The sequence below is a fragment of the Callionymus lyra genome, chromosome 17 (genome assembly GCF_982586985.1).
Source record: "Callionymus lyra chromosome 17, fCalLyr1.hap1.1, whole genome shotgun sequence".
NCBI lineage: Eukaryota > Metazoa > Chordata > Actinopteri > Syngnathiformes > Callionymidae > Callionymus > Callionymus lyra.
Genome location: NC_141834.1, coordinates 9,140,914 through 9,164,761, shown reverse-complemented (window position 1 = coordinate 9,164,761; position 23,848 = coordinate 9,140,914). Strand labels below are relative to the sequence as shown.

General features: G+C 36.1%; 1 protein-coding gene across 2 annotated transcripts in view; it reads right to left on the bottom strand.

Moving 5' to 3' along the window:
• Positions 1 to 23,437, bottom strand: part of klhl29 (kelch-like family member 29) — a 379,680-nt gene extending 356,243 nt beyond the window's left edge. Inside the window, exon 1 of one of the 2 annotated variants that reach the window (XM_087813067.1) lies at positions 23,218 to 23,437. The gene's annotated coding sequence lies outside the window, so the exon portion shown is untranslated. Of the gene's footprint in view, positions 1 to 38; positions 121 to 23,217 lie in introns of those variants that run through there. The other variant, XM_087813068.1, reaches the window with a different exon arrangement.
• Positions 23,438 to 23,848: the final 411 nt, after the last annotated feature.

Sequence of the window (23,848 nt, the reverse complement as noted above, 5' to 3'; positions counted from 1 at the left end):
CGGGTTTAGAGGAAACCGGAGCAGTCCGACCAAATTACCCTGAAATCCTAATACATTGTTTTCCCCGAATTAAAAACAAACAGGGGCTCCCTGGGAGAATGAAGAACAACAAGGCTTTCATGGGTGAAATAACGGGTGTAATTTCTCGTCTAATGGGGAAATAATGTCCCGAGAGCGGCACGTGGTTGTTTACCAAGTGCATCAATAACTAGGAGAGTGTCCTCGGAGACCGGAGAGTCAACAGTGGTCAAGTCCGTTTGAAAGGTCAGGATGAGAACAGATTTGAAGATTACGCACACATAACTGATGACATTTCAGGAGATTAAAGGCTTCTTGAAAGGTACGCAGGCGATGAGATCAGAGTGATGTCGGATGTTTGTGCTGATGAATCAAGTTTGAAAGTGTGTAGACTGGTGTCAACAGGAAGTGGAGGAGAAATGTTGGTGACATCACCACCCGACCTGGTCCAGAAAATATGGAGCGAGGGCGACTTGCATTATTAATCTTTTATCATTTTAATTGTTTTATTTCACGGTTTATTTTTCATAATTTAACAGCTTAAAATTATGTTTTTCCTACCCTTACTATGATTTTTTTTAAATTATTGTTATTAATAATACATTTATTTGACAAGTTTTAAACATGACTTGATTAACTCTTTAACTTTTCTTATTTTATTATATTTCTACCTATACCAATAATAAATATGATACAAATTAATGATTCAATTGATGTATTTAAATTATATACTGTATTTTGGAATATATATAAATCACTCAATTTTCTCTATTGATACCAAGATTACGTTTTACAAGCGTGTTAATATTTATATTACACACATGTTTTATGCTAGAATGTACTACCATCATTTAATGTTCATCTAACTTAGTTAAATCCAACAAAATACATTTTAAAAAGTAAAAATGGTACATATATACAGATGGTCACACACGTGCCGCCCGGGGATTTTAAAATACAAAACGTCGAAAAAAATATTTAAAAATCATTGGAATTAGAAAATCAGATTATGTTTAAAAAATATATATAATACATATATAATTAATAATTAAAATATTCGATTTTTGAAATTAAATTATTCAACAATTTAAAAAAAAGTAACTTTTTTATTCCAAGAAATATATTAAATCAACGTGGAATTAATCACTGACTTGTTCGTCCCTTTCCACGCCCTAATTTACATATTTTAAATCATATTTGAATGAACCAGAGTCCGTCATTTTTCTCTCCGTGATCAAAATAAAAGGACGAAAACATGAATTTTAACTGGATTTATAGTTTATATTTGTTCATTTAAATATTTCCGACTTGGATCACATAATAAAATTAGAATCGGTGCAGATGAGCTCCGGTGTAAATGTTTGTATTTTAATGAAAAAGGAGAATTAACGCTTTAACTGCTTTCATTCTGCAGCTTCAGTTTAATTAAACGGACGTGATGTTGTTCCAAAAGAACGTCTGTGACTCTTGTAGAGAAAGACTTGAAGGATCAGACGCTGATCATTTTCTTCGTTATATTATAAAAAAAGCTCATCATTTCTTTACATTTTTTTCTGAATAGCGTGAAATAGCGGATTCAAATATTCAGTATAAAACGATCGATGTTTTCTTAGTCAATACAGATCAGTTTGATGAATGCAAACATATTTATAAGTTTGTGAATGATTTAATATCCACTGGTGTAACTGCAAACACTTGTGTGTGTTAATCTTTAAATAATATTGATCGTTAATGTAACTCTTTGAACATCTCAACATGACTAGTGAGGCTGACATGCACCCAAGTAAATAAGTACGTATGCAACCTTTAAACGTGTCGAGAAGTCCGACCTTTTTAACAACCTTTTCATTATTGATACATATGAACGTGGAAAAGTAAGTCCGCACGTTTTTTTGTGCGTACGACCACTTAGTTTATTACGTTTTTTTTTCTTTCTAAAAATCATTATTTTAGTAAAGAGTCTAATCTTCAAATGAAACAATGATAAAATATTTTCCATCTGCACTTTTCTTTAAGAACCTGTCAAAGGTAACTGCAATAAATCATACATTATTCAAGGAAGATATAATACTCTGCAATGTTGTTCAACATCGATCTCCTCCCGACCCCGTGGAGTCTGAGTGGAAAAGTAAAGTCCGACATAAGTAACCTAACAGGCCAAATAACTCCAGAAGTCACGCCTCCTATCCCAGCCTATAGACAGACCTGGTCCATATGTTCAAACAATCATCGCAAAAACAGGTGGAAAATATTTCTTCGCTTTGAAATAAAACACGTTTACACACGTTTTTTTTTTTCTTTTTTCTTTCCAGTATTGAGCTGCAAAGCCGAACCATCTGTCTGCCAGCCAAAGCAGATGAAGAATCTTTTTCAAAAGGTGTTAAAAGTGAACTGGAAGCTCATTCAGCATGTTTTGCTCAGACCTTCTTGAAAAAACCCACATCGCACCAGACTAAACAGTCGCTATTAGAAAGAATATCCGCCGCTGCGAGCCTGAGAAGTTGTTGACGGAGCTGCCTTTCCATCTCTAAAGAGTGCATTCGCAATCGCGCTGATTTTGCAAAAATAAAACCGGAAATCGCCACTTTTGCCAAATCTCTTTCAACCAGATGATGGAATACAGTAGCTGGCTGACACAAAAACCAATTCTTCCTGCCATCTGCAGAAGTCTGGAGCCGGAAGGAGGTTCAGCGGCGGGTCTCACCAAAACATATGTTTGATGATGCAACACTGCCAAAAAGGTTTCGTGCATTATTAAATCTGAAGGAATAAAGGTGTCCAAGTCCAATAAATAGTGGGAGAACTGGCATCGTAAAGGACCATACATTTATTCATGGGGATGCAGGAGCCAAATCTAACCCACTTTGGGCAGAAAACTAGCGGCTCGGTTGCCAGTATGTGTCTGGGCAGAAACACAGAACACCACTGCTTGAAAATGAGGATAAAATAACTCAATTTCCACAACTATTTTAATCTATATATTTATTTTACATTATTACTTTGCAAGTTCCATCCAACTTATGTAATGTTGTTTTTAAAAACCTGGAAGAAAAGATACAATTTGGATTCTATTGCTTTTTTTTCTACTTTGCATCTAAAATATATATCATTATCGTAGTGACTAAATAGTAAGAGCAAATCATACTTAAAATACTTCTTTAGACATACATTTTTACATCTAAAAAATTTCCAATGAAAATTGTAGCTCGTTTATTCATGTTGCAAATGTATCATTTGAGTATTGGAGAATTTTAACACACATTAATCAGCATCTTTATTCCTAAAAGCAAAGATTTATTAATTTCATTAATTTGTATTTATTTTAAATTTCGTAGCAATTAATTCTAAACAAATTATAAATTGATAAAAATGTAAATAAAAAAATGTGGATGCTCTGTCACTACATTCAAAAAAAGTAAATATTAAATATTGTTACTAAACCAGCTGAATATTATAGTATTATATGATAAACTACAACAGTTGTTGTTGTTTCATGTTTTTTCAATGAATATTCCATATAACGGGGTGTTTTTATGTATTTAATCTGCAAATGATGTTCTCAAAATTCATTTTAAAAGTATATAAAAACATGATTTGTAGCAAAAGAAACCAGGAGAGACAGCAACGTGAACCAACTATTACTTAAAGATTATTAATCCAAATACAAAAATCAATTTAAGGTTAATTATATATTTTCAAATAAACTTTCTCTAAATGTCCAATATTCTAAGATGCATCAAATTATTTCAGCTGTATTTTCTTTTCTTTTTTTTTTTTTACACTTTTAAAATCTAAATTATTAAATGCTTTTAAATAAAAAAAATAATTGATTACATACATTTCTTTAACATGATTGTTTCATTTGTCTTTGACCTCGCCAGACATCTGAGGAAACTTCTAAGCTGGTGCATAGTCACTAAATTGTGAATTTATATTATATATTTTTGTGATTAATTACTAGCAGCTACTGGAGGTCAGTGCAAACATAAAAATGGATCAAGCTAATAAAAACCTTTTTTCATGTCTTCACCAATGTCACTCATGACGTCTCTTGAAAATGCATGTCCTCGCTTCTTTACGTCAAACTTGCCAAATACCGCCTGCTCATAAATCATTTGTGTAATTAGCGATTGATTGAAGCGTCTCTGTAACTGTGGGCAGGGAGAGAAAAAAAGCTGAAGCGTAATACATCAATTCTAATGGCATTTTCTTAATCAGAATGCTTCGCAATCAGCAGACACCAATTACGTCCCCGGAGATACAGCCTCGCAATTAATAATCAAACTTGGCTGCCATTCTCATTGGATCCATTGTCAAAACGGCCACTGGAGCTCTCGTCAAGTAGGACATTTCGTTTTTTTGGGTGAAGGTTGAAACTCATTGTTGTACGAGAATGAATTGAACTGGAGAAATAAATGAAGAATCAATTAACGCTAAAAGTATGAGTAAGTGACGCCTGAAGTGTTAGTTGACCCCAAATTCAAACTCAATTTCTACTCACCCTCATGTCGACTAAGGTTTAGGATTATTTGAGGAGTAATCTGTTCCTTTTTAGAGTTATAGACAAAAATGTTTGTTCATTTTAATGTAGCGATTGGAGCTCAGTTTTCTTCGGCTTCATCTTCGTCCAAAAAGACACTTAAAAACATCCAAATACCTCCATGGTGACGTCTGTAACATCCATTTTGGATTAAAGCGTCGACACTGGGAATTGTTCTGACAAAAACTAAAATAACCACATATTCAAAGTTATTTTTAAACACATTGCAAGTAACAGTGAGCAAGATTTTGGCTTATAACCCGCTAAAAGCTTAAAATATAGACTTAAAACTAAATAAATTCAGGAACAAGTCCTCATGTCAATGATTCAATGATATAAGATGGATGTTATGGACGATCGTCACGGATGTATTTTTGGATTTTAACCGCGTCATTTATGGACAAAAATAACGCTGGTGTAGCAGCTAGCCTAGCAATGTCGGCCAAAACAAGCTAAATATATAGACATGTTACTTTTTTTGGCAACAATTCCTCATGTTGAGGCTTCAATACAAGATGGACGTTACAGACGAGCATCATGGAGGTAGTTGGATGTTTTTAAGTGTCTTTTTGGACAAAGATGAAGACAACTGAGCTCAAGTTGCTATATTAAAATGAACACACATTTGTGCCTATAACTAAGTAACGCAATACTCTAAGATAACAATCTTAACACAGCCAACAATAGGGTGAGTAGAAAATGAATGCATTTTGGGTGAACTAACCTTTCAAGAAAATCAAGAAAAAGCTAAAAATGGACACAGAACGATTTCAGCGGCGCGATAATTCCGACCTTCCATGTCTGTTCCTACAGGAGTCTTGCTCTCGCTGCTACTTAATAACTGGAGCCAAGGAAATAAACAGTGAAAATCAATGGCCTGACCACTTCAATGAACCGTGAAGATGTTAAGAGGTTAAGTAACGCGGCCTTCTTACTAACCCCCCCCGTTCATTTCTGGCCCAGTTACACAAACATGGGAGTCTTTATGTCACAACTGTGATGACGCTGCTCAGATCTGTCTAGACAATCATTTAGCTCGTTCAACCAAAAATGAAATAATGTTCTTAGAAAAATCAGCTTTACTTGTTTATCGAGATGCAAACCTTGCAAGAGATTTTCAAAATCAGATTCAATTCAATATTGTCAACTGGAAACTAACAAGACAGTGACATTTTAAACAGCCCTTGAGTTATCTCACGGTCAAGGTGAGCCGAAAGACTGAAAACAAATGTGTTTGTGGTTTCCCTTGTGTTATCTCATGGTCAAGGTGACCCGAAAGGCCTGAAAACAAATGTGTTTGTGGTAACCCTTTGTGTCGTCTCTGGGTCAAGGTGAACGACCTCCCTGGCTTCCAGATACAAGTATGCAGTGTTGGAGGTCATTCGTCTTAAACAAAAGGCAACACAAGGGATACAACAAACACATTTATTTCCTGCCTTTCGGGTCACTTTTACCCAAAGATTTCACAAGGAATTGTATTCCTTTGATCAAAGAGTTTAAACCAAACAGTAGAGTGACAACTCATGTGCTTCTAAAAGATTTATTTTTACGCTGCGTTATCAATTGGGAAGTCGCCATCTTTGGGGTACTCGTCGTGTAAAGAAAGCGCAAAATACTGAAAAAACCCTGAACAACTTTGTTTGAAATGGTCAATTATTGCCGCGTCATTAAAAACTGTAATAATAGGCTGGACCAGGAAATACCTTTAAAGTTTTATCAACTGTCAAAATGGTAACAGTAAAAGTTGTCTAAGGGAAGGAAGGGATCGTAGTTAGGGAAGCTAAACCAGGATATCAGTGGACAAAATCTCAACCCTATAAGTGAACTGTTGAGAGCAGCAGTTCTTCTTAATGAAAAATTGATTTAATATCTGATCGTGAACACATTTATTAGCCTACAACATTAGCAAAACAGTTCAGAACATAAAGCTAAACCTGCTATATTTCTCATTGAATTCCAGGTCAAAGGTCATCTCAGGGGAATGCAAGTTAAGAAAGGTGACAATAAAGACTCTTGACACTATTTAAATTTGTCAACAATAAAATAAACTTGTTTAAACGTATACAGCGGAGAGTTACTGGTGATTTACCATTCGTTTACTGTCATTGTATTTCTATTATTGTGAGATGGAGGAGAAGTCAGAGCACAACATTTTCATCAGAAGAGCTGCATTTATTAAAGTGAAACCACACAGCTGTCAGAACATAAGGCTGCTTTACGATTCAGAATTGCCAATTACAAAATCACAGCAACTCCATATCAAGTTTTAAAACCATTTGAAGATTTTGGAGTTTTTTCTGTGTTCGCCGACATCTTTCCGTTTGTATGTTTATGTTCATTCAACCCAGCGAGTTAAACATCGAGTCAACTAGTGCTGTACTGATACACTAATCTATCGGTAAGATTAGATACAATATATTTCCATACACTTGCGCAATATCCATAACGACATTGAATTTCAGTGAAATCTTGTGATTGTTTCTCTTTCGGTTGAATTAATGAAACAAAAAATAAACAAAATATGCCCAAACACAAGCTTTTAACGCAGCTTTAGCCGCTAAATACTATCCTCTCGTCTTCAGTCATCAGTGATATCTAGCAGTATTTGATTGTTCCTTCAGCTGCGGAGCACGTAGTGACTGCAGAAGTGTAATTGCGACACCAAAATGAATAAATACTGAAGAAATGCATTTTAATTGTAAAATATATATATATATTTTTTTTTACTTTAATATTTAATTCAAAAAGTTATTGGAAAACGAAACAAAGTATGATTTGAAAGTCCCTAAATAAATTATAAATAAAATAAAATTCCAAAGAATAAAAAAAAAAAAAAAGAAGTAATACAATACTGTTGAATATTGATGGAAAATATATATATATCGGTCTATGGATTTTATCTCACGAAATCCAATCCTAACATGGTGGTACATACGGGTTATTGGCAAGTAAGATTCTGAAAATGTTAATTGCCCTATAATGGTTAGTATTTCCTATACATAAAATAATTATATATATATATTTTTTTTTATCAAAGACCAATCCAAAGGTGTGTGAACACGTTTGCAATGCCACAAAGTAAAACCCAAATAAGAGTTTTTAAAGAGAGAAAGTTGCAAAAACGTTTACTATTCTGACCAAGCAAGCATTCAACCTTGCTGCAGGGATTTTTACCGCTCAAGTACTTTCATCTGTCAATCTTTGCTATGAGATAGTTTGGAATCCTTTTTATGCTCTCCTAGCCTTGACCACGCCCCCTTTCATCATGATTGGTCAAACATAGATGTAAAAAGTTAAGTCGGGAAACAGTCAAACATGTAAAACACCATTGATGTAGCAATTATAACTCTTGAATACACGTGAATCCAAAGTTTTCTCTGACAAAACATCAAATTCTGTTGGATCCGTTGACTCCGAAAATCAAAAACAGTAAAAGTGATACTTTAGATGTCTCAAATAATAATAAAAGTCCTTTCTGCCTCGTTTGATTTTCTTTATTTCTTGACCTATACATTTCTACAGTAACGTGTCTTTATCTTGCCGTGACTCAAAGGTTTCGCAATCCAGCGTTGAAACGTGGGACTCAGGTTTGACATCCAATTTACATTATCGTTGCTGGCAGAAGCAGCTGGCTGATTGACAAATAGCATGAGAGAGAAAAAATTAAAACAACCTCTTTTCTGATTCATGGTCTGCCAGATGCTGTGCAGTAATTAAGGTATACAATTAATGACCTCGGTCATTGTGCCGCAGGTATTGAGATCTGGGAGAGGCAGCTGCCAAAATTAATTAATCCCATCTACAAAAAGCTGCTTTACAGCGAGAGAAAGGTTGGGAGACGGGCCACGATCAAGAAGCTGTGATGAGATAAATATATGGTAAACACGACCGTGTTCCATAGAAACGCACACACACTGTTCCTTCTGATGTGTGATCGTGTCTTTTAAAAAAAACATGGGAGGGAAAAGAAAGAAAATGTTCATATGTCGGTTCACTATATGCAAAGTGGTGGTAGCTGTGAGCAGCTTCCATTTCCTGTGAGCAAATATAAATGGTTTTAGCTATAAAGGAGGAGATGGGTTTTCACTTTTACAGCAGAAAGGAAGGGAAAAAAAAAAAGAGTCACTCTGTCTCGGGACTAGAAGTAGGAACTAAGATAATTTTTTTTCTGAAGTAACTTTCAAAAGTTTATGTGACTTTTATTCTTGATTATCTAAATTAATTAAGCCGTTAATTATGTCTTCAGTGTGATATTTATTTTTCAACAAAAAAAAAATGTGATTTATAACATGTCATTTTCTACTTGGTGCTGGTACTTAAATGTTTAATTAAATAATCTGAAAAACAAACTACAGGCATGTCCAAATGTCATCTTGAAAAGCAGCTGTAGACAGCTAAATACTATCCTCTTGTCCTCAGTCATCAGCAGGATCTAGCAGAATTTGATTGTTCCTTTAGCTTTGGAGCACGTAATGACTGCTGCCATCTTTAATTTCAATTTTAAGTAAAATTTCCTCCCAGAATTAGATTTAAAAACTGCTCAAGTTGACTGTGTCCTCTCATCCTCAGTCAGGAACCCGCAGAATTCTTGACCTTTATGACCTAGTGACTTCCATTTAGTGGCCAGATGTGCAATTGCAACACAAAAATGAACAAACCCCGTAAATATTTTCATGTTCATTTTTTATTATTTAAAAAACCCTGTTTTGTTTTACATTGTGATGGGCTGATGAAGCTTCATGAAACAGTGTCATGTTGTTTAGAGGTCAGTAGGTGGCGCTATGTGTTTAAAAATGTTTCATTAGAACATTAAAACAAAGGACAATAGTGCAGAGACGGCCATCTAGTGAAAATAATGACACTGCTTCTTGAAGCTTTATCGGACCATCACTAGTTTTACACATAGGTATTTGAATCTTAATAAACCAAAACAGATCATAAATATAAAGTAGCCAAAACCTCTTGCAAAAAACATTTTTTCTCTAAATTTAAAGACAAAATATTTTTTTTAATATTCCAAAATAAAGGCAACTTAAACTGACTTGGTAGTTATCACATCTTTTTCTTTTAGGACTGACTTTATGTAACGTTCTGTCAGCTTTATTTTGGGGCTAAATATCTTAAAGAAATTATTATAAAATGATAATACACTTTTTTCTTATCACATTCATGATATTTTAAGAATTATGCGATATCTATGATGATATTTATATACATATATACTACTTAGATGCCCATAACTTAATGTTGCCCATACTGGTGAATTCCATCTATAATCCTTTCTGTAAATATAAAATGATTACTTCAAAGACAAGTTTTTTCACGCCTTTCTATTCACGCCATTAATATTTGTGGATTAAATGTGGATTAGATTTGTGTTACTTTTCTCACCCTACCTCTTATTTTGAATTACTTTTATGCAAGGTCTGTTTATTTACTTTCAATAATCCCGAGTCAGCACTTTTTTAATGCCTAAATGAGTGTGTTTCATTGACTATTTCCCACTTTTCTTTTTTTCATGTAGAGAAATGTTTTATTTTTTCATGATCAAAGTGATTAGTCGGCGAGGATGCAACAAGCAACCATGGGTTGATACATATTCATGTTACGAAGGTTGTCTTTTATCGACTTTACCATCAATATAATGAACAGAGAAACTTGTTGAACCTTTTTTGTTTTTAATCAAACTCCTAAGTGGGTCTCACTGTGATAATCCTTCACTTATGGGTTTTTCTTCCATGTGAACAAAATACTAATTAGTGTTTGTTTTTTACTTTGGTGAAATCAAAACGCATATTGGCAGTTTTACAACTTGACTTCTCGGAATAAAAGCTGAACACAAGGGCCAAGAAACAGACGAAGGAAAATAGGGGGTTTTAAAAAAAAAAAACTGCTACATGGATGAAAAATCCAAACCAACACCCAGTTGTAAATGAAAGTCTTCGGAAGCCAAATTTTCGAGCAACATTATGAAGATCTAATTGCGCAGTCAGACGAAAGACGTGGATAATTAGCAGCGCAAGACGATTTCTCTCTAGAGTTTTGGTGAGATGTGACGGTAAAAAAAAACCTTCTAGGGATTTGAGGGAAAAATAGATACACTTACTTTAAACATTGCAATGTTTGTTTCACTATACTGTACTTGTTTTTTCTTTGTTCAATGCTTTTTATTTGATAAAATATTCATTGTATGCTTCTTATTGCGCCAAAGTGTGTGTAAAATAAAATAACGTGACTTTTTATTTAATATAAACATGAAAATATTTGCTGTGTTTGTTCATTTTTTAGTTGCAATTACACTTATGGCCACTAGTTGGAAGCCACTACGTCCTAAAGGTCAAGAATTCGCCAAGTTCCCGGGCAATGACTAAGGACGAGAGGATACAGTCGACCCAAGCAGTTTTTAAAGCCGAGCTTTGGAAAAACTTTAGTTTCAAAACAAATTAAAGCAGTTACGGATTTGTAATGAGTCACAAGGTCTATAAATTCTGGAAGACCAGAGTCAAGTACTTGACAATACAACAAATATATCCTCGTTCCTACAGTATTGCAATATCGCAAAATATATCGTTTCACCAGATTCTTTGCCAATTAACACCCGTATAATACTCCAAGATGTTTCACAAATTCCTATTAATAAAAGACAGGGAAAATATGTAGGAATGTTTGTAGAGAACAATTCAATGCGCGTTGACTTGAGAGTTGATCACTTTCCACGCGTAGAAGAAACCGAACCTCGACATCTCCGACAATGATTCAATTACTTCATGATTTATTACACATCGCGACCTCCCATTTAAGGGTACGGTAAAGTCAGAGCTGGAATCTCTGCCTCTTTCCTTCTGCCAGAGCCAAAAAAAAAAAGCACATCCAGATTTTATAGATGATGTTTATTCCGAAGCAGGAATGAGATAGTAAAGTACACCTTATTAAAATGACTAAGGTTCATAAAAGCCACCCCGTGGGAGCCGTGGCTGTCAAAATACCCTCGGAGCAGAAATACACTTGCAGCCGGGCGTAATGGGAGCCAGCAGAAAACATGGCAGCCACTTGAGGAGCAGCGAACGAATGAAAGACTTTCCATGTCCTCTTTCTTTCCAGCGATGCAAAAGTGCAGTGTCGTCATAAGGGCTTAACAGGGTTACTCTGAAACCCCCCCATCGAGAGACAACCCCACCACAGCCTCGACGACTCCAGGGGGTCCGAATACTTCTCACTACGCGTCCCCGAATTCCCCTGGAATTATGGGTTCCGTATGTGTCGGCACAACAATCACACATAAGGTAGTTGTTTGAAAAACATTGGCCCTCGGCTCTGGCTCTCGTCTGGTGTCAGCTCGTCCGGCCAGGCCTAATGGGTCCCTGCGATTTTTGAGCAGTGGCGCCTGGCTCGCAGAGAGCTGGTGCGATTCCCAAAAACTGTTTTGAAAAGATGACAATGAGTCTCGAAAGGATCCAAAGCACCCAAAGCACAGAAGGAGAAGGTAACAAGATGTGGATAATAACTGAAACATGTACTTTTTTGAAGCTAACTTGGCAGATACCAACAAGCTCTTGGGCCCTTCAGATGAACCGGGAATAATTGAAGCAGGAATTATAGGGATATTTTCCATTCTTGGTGCTACAGACGGTAGCTTTGTAAAAGTGCTTTTTTTTGTAGTCCGATCTTACAACTAGAAACACCATCATTCTTTAAAATTGCGTTTGCATTTTCGTCCTTAGCATAGCAGCTAGAGTTAAACCTCAACACTGCAACCTCCTTTTTTGTTTTATGATGTTTAATATTTCACTGCTTTGCAAAGGTAATAAAAAAAAAGCAGAATAAAAGATCAGGGATAGCAAGTACCTCTGAGTCGTTTCACATTATTTTCTAATGACACAAACAAAAAATAATTAAATTATTCAGGAATTGTGATTCGTCAACTCAGCAGTATTTCAGACAGTTTCAATGCAAGTAAGTAATACTTATTTGTAAAGAACCTTTCTAGACCAGGGTCACAAAGCGCTTAAACAATCAAAGGTAATACACGGTTAAAAAAACAAAAATAATTTTTAAAAACTCCAAGACCAAGACAACAGAGACAAACGCAGAAGTCCCAAAAAATTAGTAAAAAGCCTGCACAAATAAAAAAGGTTTTAATACAGGGTTTTAAGGATCGGGGAAATGCGAGTTCTCCTACTAGAGCCGGTTAGAATTCTGGCTGCAGTTCTGGCTGAGTTTTGTATTAGCTGCAGGCGAGACAGCTCATTCTTGTTTAGACACGGAAATAAACTGTTACAATAGTCTAAAAGAGAAGACAGAAATGCATGGATTGCAAGCTCCAGATTGTGTTGTGAAAACATTTTCCAAAGTTCACAGATTTTTCTGTCGTTTTTTGCAGTGTTGTACTAGAAACTTTAAACAATTAAACGATTAAAAACATGTATGATTTCTTCAATGCATTTCTAAACCAAGATGAAATTACAAATTAAAGTGAAATGTGTTTAAATGAGTTATTTTGCACGGAACAAATGTAGACCATCAAGGTAGTCCTTGGGGGAGGTAATACATTAATTTATTTATTTTAAAAAGGCCAAAATTAAGTCAGTATGATTTCCTGAATAATGAAATTGTTCTACCACACAAAGACATCATTTTTTTTTCTAAATCAATTGAAAAATTTGGTCTCAACGCCAAAATAGATGGATAAATTGGGTAAACCTGGTGGTCATAATGTTATGGCTGGTTGGCGTGAATTGTTTATTCAATCCCCAGTTCAACACCATCTGAAAGTGAAACATGGAACATATTTCTTAGTTGAATTTAAAAAGAAAAAGCAATTTCAGCAATTATAATTACAAACTAAAAATAGTAGCTTAAAAAACTCGAGCATGTCCAAAAAAAAAAGATATTGAATCAAAACGTTTTCCAAGCTTTCATTTGAAGAGATTACCACAAAACTAAGAGCGCCTTGTCCACATCCCCGCCTCTTTTGGGAAAAAAAAGGAAAAAAAAAAAAGCGCTTTCATCATGCGGGTATCAAAGCGGCTCGCAGACAACCGACTCCCGACAGAGTGCGTTACCTTTTAATGATCAACACGGCCAAAAACATCCTTAAAAATCCAGCGCGATCAATGCATTTCCTGAGTCGAATCTCAAGTGCAGGTCACAGATGAAGTGTGTGCAGTTTAGATGATGTGATGCAAAGATTGTAGCGACTCCTCGGCGTGAATGCGGGAGATAAAAAAAGCTTTTTTTTCCTCTAGCGAGTGTGCCATAACAAGCGAGTACTGTACATGCAGGCTGGTGGGACGTGGCGTTCCTGGACTCATGTGGTGAAATAAGTAGCGCAACTGGCTAATGGGAACATGATAGCTTTGTTGTCCGTGTCAGAGGAAAAATCAGTATAAGCCAAGTTAGCAAGAACAATCCATCTTTTTTTTTTATTAGTGAAGTTTATTTCTAATCTAGGACATCGATCTCATTGGACCTCTTATACGATGTCAAAAACAAAGAGACTTATGCCAGATACATGTATTTTTGGGAATATTAAGGTATTTCCGGACAAGACAAGAAACTTTGAGGAAGGGGAACATGGTTGGATTTCGACACTGAAATGGAATCCGTCCAAGAACTAATTCAAACTTTAAAAAGAATCAAAACTTTTTTCTCTACAGTAAAAGTCGTCCATAATGAGTCTGGTTCTGCTTGAGGTTTCTGCTTGCTATAAAGAACATTTTTCCGAGTTTATTGAAGTTATTTTTCGAGTTTATCGAAATAACTGTCATTTTTTCAAACTTCAAATTTATTTATTCATTCATTCATTTTTTTTTGTATTGTATTGACAGCACACGTTGGAAGGTTGCAGGTTCGCTTCCAGGGGAGCCACCTACTACCTTTGTACGTTTATCTGGATCCAAAAAAACGACAGGGGTTCATTCAGGATATCTGGAAATTGTCCATAGGTATGAGTGTGTGTGTGTGTTGTATGTCTTTTTGTGTCCTATAAGAGACCGAGGTCCTGTCCAGGGTGTCCCTGGCCTCTCGCCCAAAGAAGCAAGGATAGGCTCCAGCCCCGCCCCCGTCTCGCATAAGGGACCAAGCGGCCGAAAATGAGTAGATTATTCAAATTTGTTTGAGAAAGTCTGAAAAATTGGGGTTTAAATCCTCAATAAACTGCCTTGTTTTACCTTAGATTTAATAACCTACTTCAATTCATACTGTAATATAATACTCTAATCAAATATAATTTCATATATAAAAGCAGGAATAAAAAACAAATATAATTTCACATATAAAAGCAGGGATAAAAAACTAATATACTGTAATTTCACATATAAAAGCAGGGATAAAAAATGAGCAAGGAATCATCATCATTTTGAAAATGGACACTAAGTTAGAAAACTTTTTTCTACAGGACAGCGGATCGTTAAAAAAAATAAGAAATCAGCATTATCGTCCCAGTTTTTGTTTACAATGTGGGATTTTTTTTATCTCCATCTTAGCTCCCGAGGCAAAACCTTAATGAATCGCCTTCGACTCTCCTTTGACTTTAATGCGTTTTACACCGACTTTATATGCAAAGTGCCATGTCGCTCGAACATGCACTTCAGCATCAAGAGGTACTTGCACTCAAGCACTGTATGGAAATCATCGACAGAAAGATGCTAATGGTCCTTCTACAAGAAAGTCTTCAATTACAGTCGAAACATGAGCTTCTTATACTTGTACCTGATTCTCATTATTCTATATGTTAAACGAGTGATTGTCCACAATGGACCGCAGATGTCGCGAGTGGATTTTTAGTTCACGATTTTTCCACTTTACAATCAATGAAACTAGTTAAGGGTCTGACTGTAGAGATGTTATCTATGGCGAATATCTTGTTTTTCTCTTTGATCTCGAGTCGAGAATAACATTCTTGACCGAGAGAACCATTTTATTTTCTCAACACGACTTCAGTTCCATCAAGAGTGAATGCCAAGTTCACAGATTAGACAGTTGGTAGCGCCGGTGAAATCCAAACCCACTGTTGCTACACAAAATTGATGCTATTAAATTCATTCGCTAAATGGTCATTATGTTTGGGCAAACACCCGCACAGATTTATTCACACTATTAAAAGATAGAGATAATAGATTAGATTTCAAAGTGATGAATAGTAGATACTTGAATGTAAGCAATTCATCTGCATGCAAATATCTTTAGATAGAAATTACAAATACAAAACTGAAAATTCACTTCAAATCACTTCATATACTTTCATTTTAGTTTAAGGTTCATCCCAGAAGCATCTTCAGTTCAACAATTGTAATACGCTTGGATTTTTGGTCTTTATAATTGCTTTAATAGAAATTAAACAGATGGTTCAGATAAATTATTAATAACGGAGAAAGGGACTACCAGCATTACAGAAAAAGAAAAATTCCTTTTATATCCTGATAAACATTAAATTCCACGTGGAAAAATATCCTCATAGAATTCAGTATTTGGCTTTTAAAACCGTTTAAATGCTTAGATTGTTGCACTGCATTTTGGGACTTCAATTGGGTGGAGAAATATGTCTTCTAAAATTAGGACTTATTACAATCACTTGTATATGTATCAATATCGATTTATATAGAGAAAATAAAGGCCAAACATCAAGCATATTACAATTGTATAACCGTTTTAATGCTTGTATTGTTGCAGTGCATTTATGGACTTAACTAGGGGGAACATATTTCTTATAAAATTGGGACCTATACAAGTGATTGTTTTATATTGTGATATATATCAATATCAACTTACACCGAAAAAAAGAAATCATTAAATACTTGAATTTGGCTTTAAATGTATAGATTTCTGCAGTGCATTTTGGGACTTCACGTGGGGGCGGGGAATATTTATTTTCAAAATGGACATATTCAAGTGATTGTTTTATATTGTGATATATATCAATATTCAATCACTTGAATAGGTCTCAATTTTAAAAGGAATATTCCCCGCCCCCATCAAAAATGCACTGCAACAATACAAGCATAACATTTTTTATAAATGCCAAATATTAGAGCATTTTATGTTGTTTTTTTCTGTGTTAGTGGATATTGATATACAGTACATCACAATAAAACACTTGAAACACTGACAAAAATGCTTACATATTTGGCTTTAAATGCATAGATTGCTGCAGTGCTTTTTGGGACTTCACTTGGGTGAAAATATTCATGAAATCACAGGTTATATTATTTAGTACAAAATAATAACATTTATAATTGAAAAATGTCCACATGGTAAAATATCCTCATAGACTTCGATATTTAGCTTTTAATGCTTGTATTGTTGCAGTGCATTTTGGGAATTTACTTGGGGGGAAAATATACCTTTTAAAATTGAGACCTATTCAAGTGATTGTTTTATATCGTGATATAGATCCATATGCACTTACAAAAGAAAAATAAATAAATCAATAAATGCTTGATTGGCTTTAAATGCACGGATTGCTGCAGTGCATTTTGGGACTTCACTTGAGTGAAAATATTCATAAGATTAGGGGTTATATTAATAAATACAAAATGAATAATTACAATTGAAGTTTAAAGATCTTTAAGATCAATTCTATATATTTTTTTTTAGTTTTATTGGTCCAATCTTTTAAAATTAGCAATACACTACATAAGATATATAACACAATACACAAACTAGGATCAGTGTACTCGGGGGCACAGTGTACTCCTTCACTGGTAAGATAAATCGAACAGATTTTGAGCCTGGGGTGGGGGGGGTGTGATCATCCCCGTCGGCCTCGTGACACCTCTCTCCCCGGCTCAGAACTGAATCTGCATTACAGCCAACTTAACACACAGACACTTCTATTTTGAAAGTCGTGCGCGAGTGCAAACACAATCTCTGGGAACAGTCGGCGACATCCGAGCCGCTTCCTTGCACCCCGAGACGTGCGACGCTTATGCGAAAACCGCAGGTCTCTCTTTTTTTTTGCAGTTATATTTGCAAGAGGAGGGGAACCTCGACTCCTTTTTTTTTTTTTTGTTCTCAGGACTCCTTTCAACCGCGGTGCATCGCCCGAGGCGAAAACCAGAGGATCACAACTTCATCCAAGAACAACAACGTACAGCTTTTCATCTGCCCAACCCTCTGTGCACTCTCTAAGTCCCTCATCCTTCCAGGAGGAAAGCTCGGAGAAGGAAGGAAAAAAAAAAAAACATGCTCAAAAATAATAACGGCCTCGAGGAGCGGTATTGTAATTTGTCGACCATGACAACAGGAGTCGTTTTACGCTTGGCCTTTGTTAATAGGATAAACGTCTCCGGGTAATTTTCTAAATGAATTCCAGCGGCCAAAGCCGGGTCAGTGGGCCAAGGTAAATCATGTTTGATATAGACGGATTATCCCCCCGATCAAGTTTATTGCAGAGAAGCTTGTGACAGACAAGAGGAATCGCAAATCCGCGGAGGAGGAGGAGGAGGAGAGGCTTCTCCGTAAACGAGGGGCTGTGTTTCGAGCTAGGCTTGCAGAACGTGACATCATTTTCGCGTTGATAAATCCTGACAGGGATGTTATCCGCGCTCCAGCTGCTGGAATAAGGGCAGGAATCCTCGTATTAACCACAAAAAAAAAAAAAAAAAAAAAAGGTTATTCTATCAGCTACTATGATGTCAAGCAGATGAAAAGATGCCGGGAGTGTTGACAGTGGAATCCTGCTGTGCTCGACTACAACTTGATTTTCTGTGCTCGCTGCTTCTGAAAAGATACAATAAATAGGAAGAATGTTGAAAAAATGTGTAGTTTGTTACACGTTTGGTTTTCGAATGATTCAAGTTTTTTTCGATTCCTGTACCGACAAATAATCGCCGTTTTTATGTTGTTTATCCAGGGTTGAGGAGACTTCAAATAAAAATCTATCCAGCTTTATCTATCTTGCGCCATTTATCTAGCTCCATTTATCTATCCATCTAGCGCCATCCATCTAGCTCCATCTATCTATCTATCTATCTATCTATCTATCTATCTATCTAGCACCATCTATCTATCTATCTAGCGCTATCTATCTATCTAGCACCATCTATCTATCTAGCGCCATCTAACTAGCTCCATCTATCTATCTATCTAGAACCATCTATCTAGCGCCATCTATCTATCCATCTATCCATCCAACCAGTGCCATCTATCTAGCTCCATCTACCCATCTATCTAGCTCCATCTATCCATCCCTCTATCTAGCTCCAGCCATCTATCTATTTATCCATCTATCGATCTAGCTAGCTCCATCTATCTAGCGCCATCTATCCATCTATCTATCCATCCAGTGCCATCTATCTAGCTACATCTATCCATCTATCTAGCGCCATCTATCTAGCTCCATCTACTTATCTATCTAGCTCCATCTACCCATCTACCTAGCGTCATCTATCTAGCTATCTCTCTATCTAGCTCCAGCCATCCATCTATCGCCATCCATCTATCCATCTATCTAGCGCCATCCATCTACAATAACACGTTCTTTATGACATCACCTGCTCTTATGTGCGATCGTCGCACAACATCTTTTAATACAAAAGTCTAGGAAAGTATTTTCATGCCATTTCCGTGATAGTCAAACAAAGAAGTGATGAATTGTTATCAGTTCCATCAGGATTCAGGCAGCACTTGAAGGATTTGTTATTCGTTTGTATGGTTTGTAAAGGTGCCTCACTGCCCCGTTAGCAACTAGAAAAACTGGACTCTATATATTCCAGTGTATCCTGACTTGTATAAAGTGGTAGAATACTACAGTGTTCTGCAATTTAAAAATGATTTCTGCAAATACACAAACATCCATACGACAATCTTTTCAACCTAATCAGTGTTCACAGATGCCAACAGAAGTTATCATCCCCCTCTCCCTTGTGTGACTCGCTCATTCCGAGTTTGGTTGTTACGCTGATACTACATGTTGTTTATGTTGTTGAAAGACTGCTATCAAATTGCAGACGGGTATTTCCAATACTAATACTATAGAGTTTTAGCAAATTCCATTTTGGGGATTCTTTTGTATTTTCTTTACAGTTTTCCAGTTATATTTATGCTATTTTTATCCAAGTTATACTTTTTAATAACTCCAAATTCAACACACTGAGAATAAAAACAATTATACAAAAACAATATATAACTGCATATTTGATTAACCATTTTAACCCACCCTCCGGGTCAAGATGACCCGTAAACAAATGTGTTTGTGGCATCTCTTGTGTCATCTCTGGGTCAAAGTGAACGATCTCCATCACTGCACATGTATTTATTGAAGCCATGGAGGTCGTTCATCTTGATCCAGAGACAACAAGGGATACCTAAGACACATTTGTTTTTAAGAATCTTTGGGTCACTTTGAATATTTGCTTGTCAACCATTTATGGTCAGTCATATATTGTTTTTGTATACTTGTTTTATTCTCAGTGTGGTGGATTTGGAGTTATTAAAAAGTATTACTTAGATACAAATGTCAAAAATAAAACTGAAAAAAGCGAAAATAAAAAAATAAAAATAATCTAAGAAATGGAATTGTCCAAAACTATTTTAAAGTATTCAAAATACCCTTCTGCAGTCTGCAAAAAAATAAAAGAAACAACCTGCAAATTTGCGGACTTTTGATTAATTGCATTAGCAAAAAAATCCCAATTGAAAACTCATATCGCAAAGGTTGCAATTTTATTTATTTAATTTTATGTAAGGGTTAAAATAAATATTTTCATGCAAATTTTGCTGATACTTTTAATACATCAATACCGACAACATTGTTGGGCCTCAAATACAATTTTTTATAAAAAAAAAAACATGGTTTTAGCAGTTATATATACAGTTTATAGCCGTTGTTTTTGTCTTTATATGTTTTGATATTAGTCTATAAAATTGAATCTTAATCCCATAATCTCAATTCTCTACACATTTTCTACAAGTGGTGACGCTTAAGTACCAGAGAAACGTTGTATTTACAGGATAAGTTTAGCATCGAAATAATCGGAGAGCAAAGTATTAAACCCACTCTACTAAAAATTTGACCACACCAATAAAATCCTCCCCAGGGACCGTCCACCATTTCCGGTTTCTACGTCAGTCTCTGGTGCTTTTACGTCTCTGTATCACAGAGATGTCAGCTGAAAAAAAAACACTTTCTATTTTTCCCTGCAAGCGGACTCATCCACCGGCACTGTCTGGCTCTTTTAGATATGCAGAGACAATTCTGTCATACGCAGCAGATGAGGCGAGAAGCCCTCTGCTAAATGTCCCCCCGCTCAGAGGCAAACGCATTGTTTTACCTCATCGGGTGCAAATCTCCCTGTCTGTTCAGGGAGGACCAGGACCAGAAGCCCTTAATCCCCAACCCTTGATTGACGAGGGGGGGGCTACTACCGAGGTTTTCAAATGTCGCCATTGAAGGAACTGGCCCAGATACGCGCCAGGTTAAAATAATAGCTCTCATTAAGGAAGTGGGCCGCTCGTCTATTTCCACGCACCACGAGACAGATATCGGATAAAAAAGCTAAATGTGGATCTCCCGATTATGACATCATGGCATCATCGGAAGCTTCTCGCCTGGCAGCCGAAGTAAACCCTGGCTTGTCATAGGTGGATCAGTGGCAGCTCGCGAAAATATCCTTCACAGCCAAGTCACAACAACACGTCACGACGATGAGACGTGTGAATAAATAATAGAATAAATAAGATAGAAATCGCTAGCTAGAGCGTGTTGCGCCCTTATGACGTTTAAAATATACGATAAAAAAGTGATTTTTTTGAGATAATCCAAGTTTAAAAAAATGAAATTCATTTTTTACGATCATACAAAAAAACATACCATAGTCTTAACTGTAATTCTGCACAATAAATCAAAAACTTTGTCAGTGAATAAATAAGCTAAATATGTGTAGTAATATCTGTGATGTTCTCGCGACCAAAACATAAGACATAAAATCTGCGTTTGTTTTTTTTTTACGATTTTCACCGTTACAACATTGAAACACAGTGCATTACATTTTTCCGTAAAAAAAAAATATACGATAATCCGAAAAAAAATTCTGCACCATGAATCAAACTGACCTGTGTTGGGTGAATAAATACGATTAAAAAACGCTAGCTAGGTTCGTGGCGACGACAATACACATATTTCCGAGGACATCGTGAAATCAGTCGTATTCTCGGTGCAGAATTAAAGTTTGGTTTATTGTCGTTTTTAATTCAATTTTTAAAAAAAACTTGTCATCCGAGTACATTTAACATTGAAAATCCTACTTTTTTTTGTCATGATTTTTCCGAAACCCAGATAGCGATTTTGAGACAGGCGAGTTAGATTTATGGAGCAGAATTATAATATATAGTATTATATAGTATTGTCATCAAAAAAAAAGTATGTGTTCGTAAATAAATATAATTTAAGAAATATTGTTTAATCCATGTTTCATTGTCATTTTTTCCCTTTGAAATCTTGTGGTATTGGTCGTAAGGACGTCGCAATACTAGCTTTCCATTTATATCTTATTCATTCATAAAACAGTTGGATTCATAGTAAGGAGTTACAGTTAGAATTATCCACTTTTTTTATATAATCTTTTTAAAAACAGTGTTGAGAATCCTCGCTCTCAACAGTGCGTCATTCTTAAGTTGTTTCTCCCACGTTATTATGAAGAACAAAGCAGTCAATGACGGCCACACATTTACGACGCTTTAAATATAGCGCGGGTTGAAGGCGACTCGTAAATTTCTGACGGATCGATGAGCCAAAAAAATACTTGCATGTCATAAAAGGGTCAAATAAGTCACTGGTTACTCAATTTAAAGACGCACGAATAGCCTTTAGATGAGCTTCGACTATAGCAACTAATGTAAAATAATAATAGTAACAACAGAATTATCTCAATAGCGATAAACAAGCGTTAGTGTACAGTTACAGGTTTTCAAAAATTACGTAGAAGATGTAGTTTTTTAACTAAAAGCATGTAGTACAACATCTTTAGTGCAGCAGAAGTAGACATACTGTAAAATAGACTTTCAGGTTCTCAACACTTGAAGAGTTGGAGCAGCATGGTGGCAACACCGGCACTGCTTTAATACAACAAGAGTGAATTGAAGGTTTTTTTCCTCCAAGAATAAAACCAAATAAATGTAGGTTTTACACTTTTTTAGCTGTAAGAACTTGATTATCAGACAGACTTAATCTTTCATATTAGTTTTTTGATCGTTTGTTTAAATAAATAATGTTTTTTGTTCAAGTTTTCAGTTTCTGCCTACAGTTTTTAAATGACAACGTCAATAATAATGCGTAAGAACTAAACCACGTTTAAAAACACAAATGTAAGTTAAAAAAAATGAAGTTTTTGGACATAAAAACGAGTGTTTTTAGGCTATTTAGTGATGGTTGACGCAGGTTCAAATTTCGGATTTGACGTATTTTCTGATGGGAAATAACCCGCTCTCTCATCAGACCTGCTGACCCGGGTCGGTCCTGCAGCTGGTTCTTGGTTCTTGGTCACACGAGGGTCCACTTGAACTTTTGTTGCGTCTCTTGCTTCAGGAGCGCTTGCGCACAACACAGCTCCTCATCCATCCATCCATCCATTCATGCTCCGAGGTCAAGGTTCGGCCCGAGGTCTACTCTCCAGATCCCCCCTCCCTCCACATGCACGTCCGACGGCTGTTGTCACACTCACCTCGGCGACGGTTGCTGGTTCCGTCCCCCCTTCTTTTTTTTCCAGCCCCGGCGTCCAAGTCCTGTCGACGCTCCTTCACGCGTGAACGTCTTTATCCCGCAGTGACTGCTCGTGCATGGTACGAGGCGACAATAGCGCGTGTGCACGTGTGTCAGGCGAGTACAGTGGACTTGACAAGCGCGTGTGCGTGCGTGCGCGGCGGCGGAGGATCCGAGATGTGAGCGCCTGCTCGGTCTCTCCCAAACACCGAGAGCTGGTCACTTTACTCCCGATGATGCCGAGGCTCCTCCCCCTTTGCACCGGCCTCCGCCCTCCCCGCTCTTACAGCGCCGCCCTCAGGACACTGTCTGGAACTGCAGCCGACGGAGGAGATACATTAGATACAGTATAAATGTATGTTTGGATTTTGTGTCGAGTTCTAGTGCATTATTATAATTATTGTAATACACTATGATTCAACTATTGATCTGGACTTTCAAAAATGTATACATGTATCGTGTATTTATTTTAAATATATTAATTACGATTCAATTAATAATGTTTCAATTTAATTCTAGATGAGGACATGGAATATTTCTTTTTTTTTTTTATCATATTTTGGTACCACTTTTTATAAAATTCATTACAACAT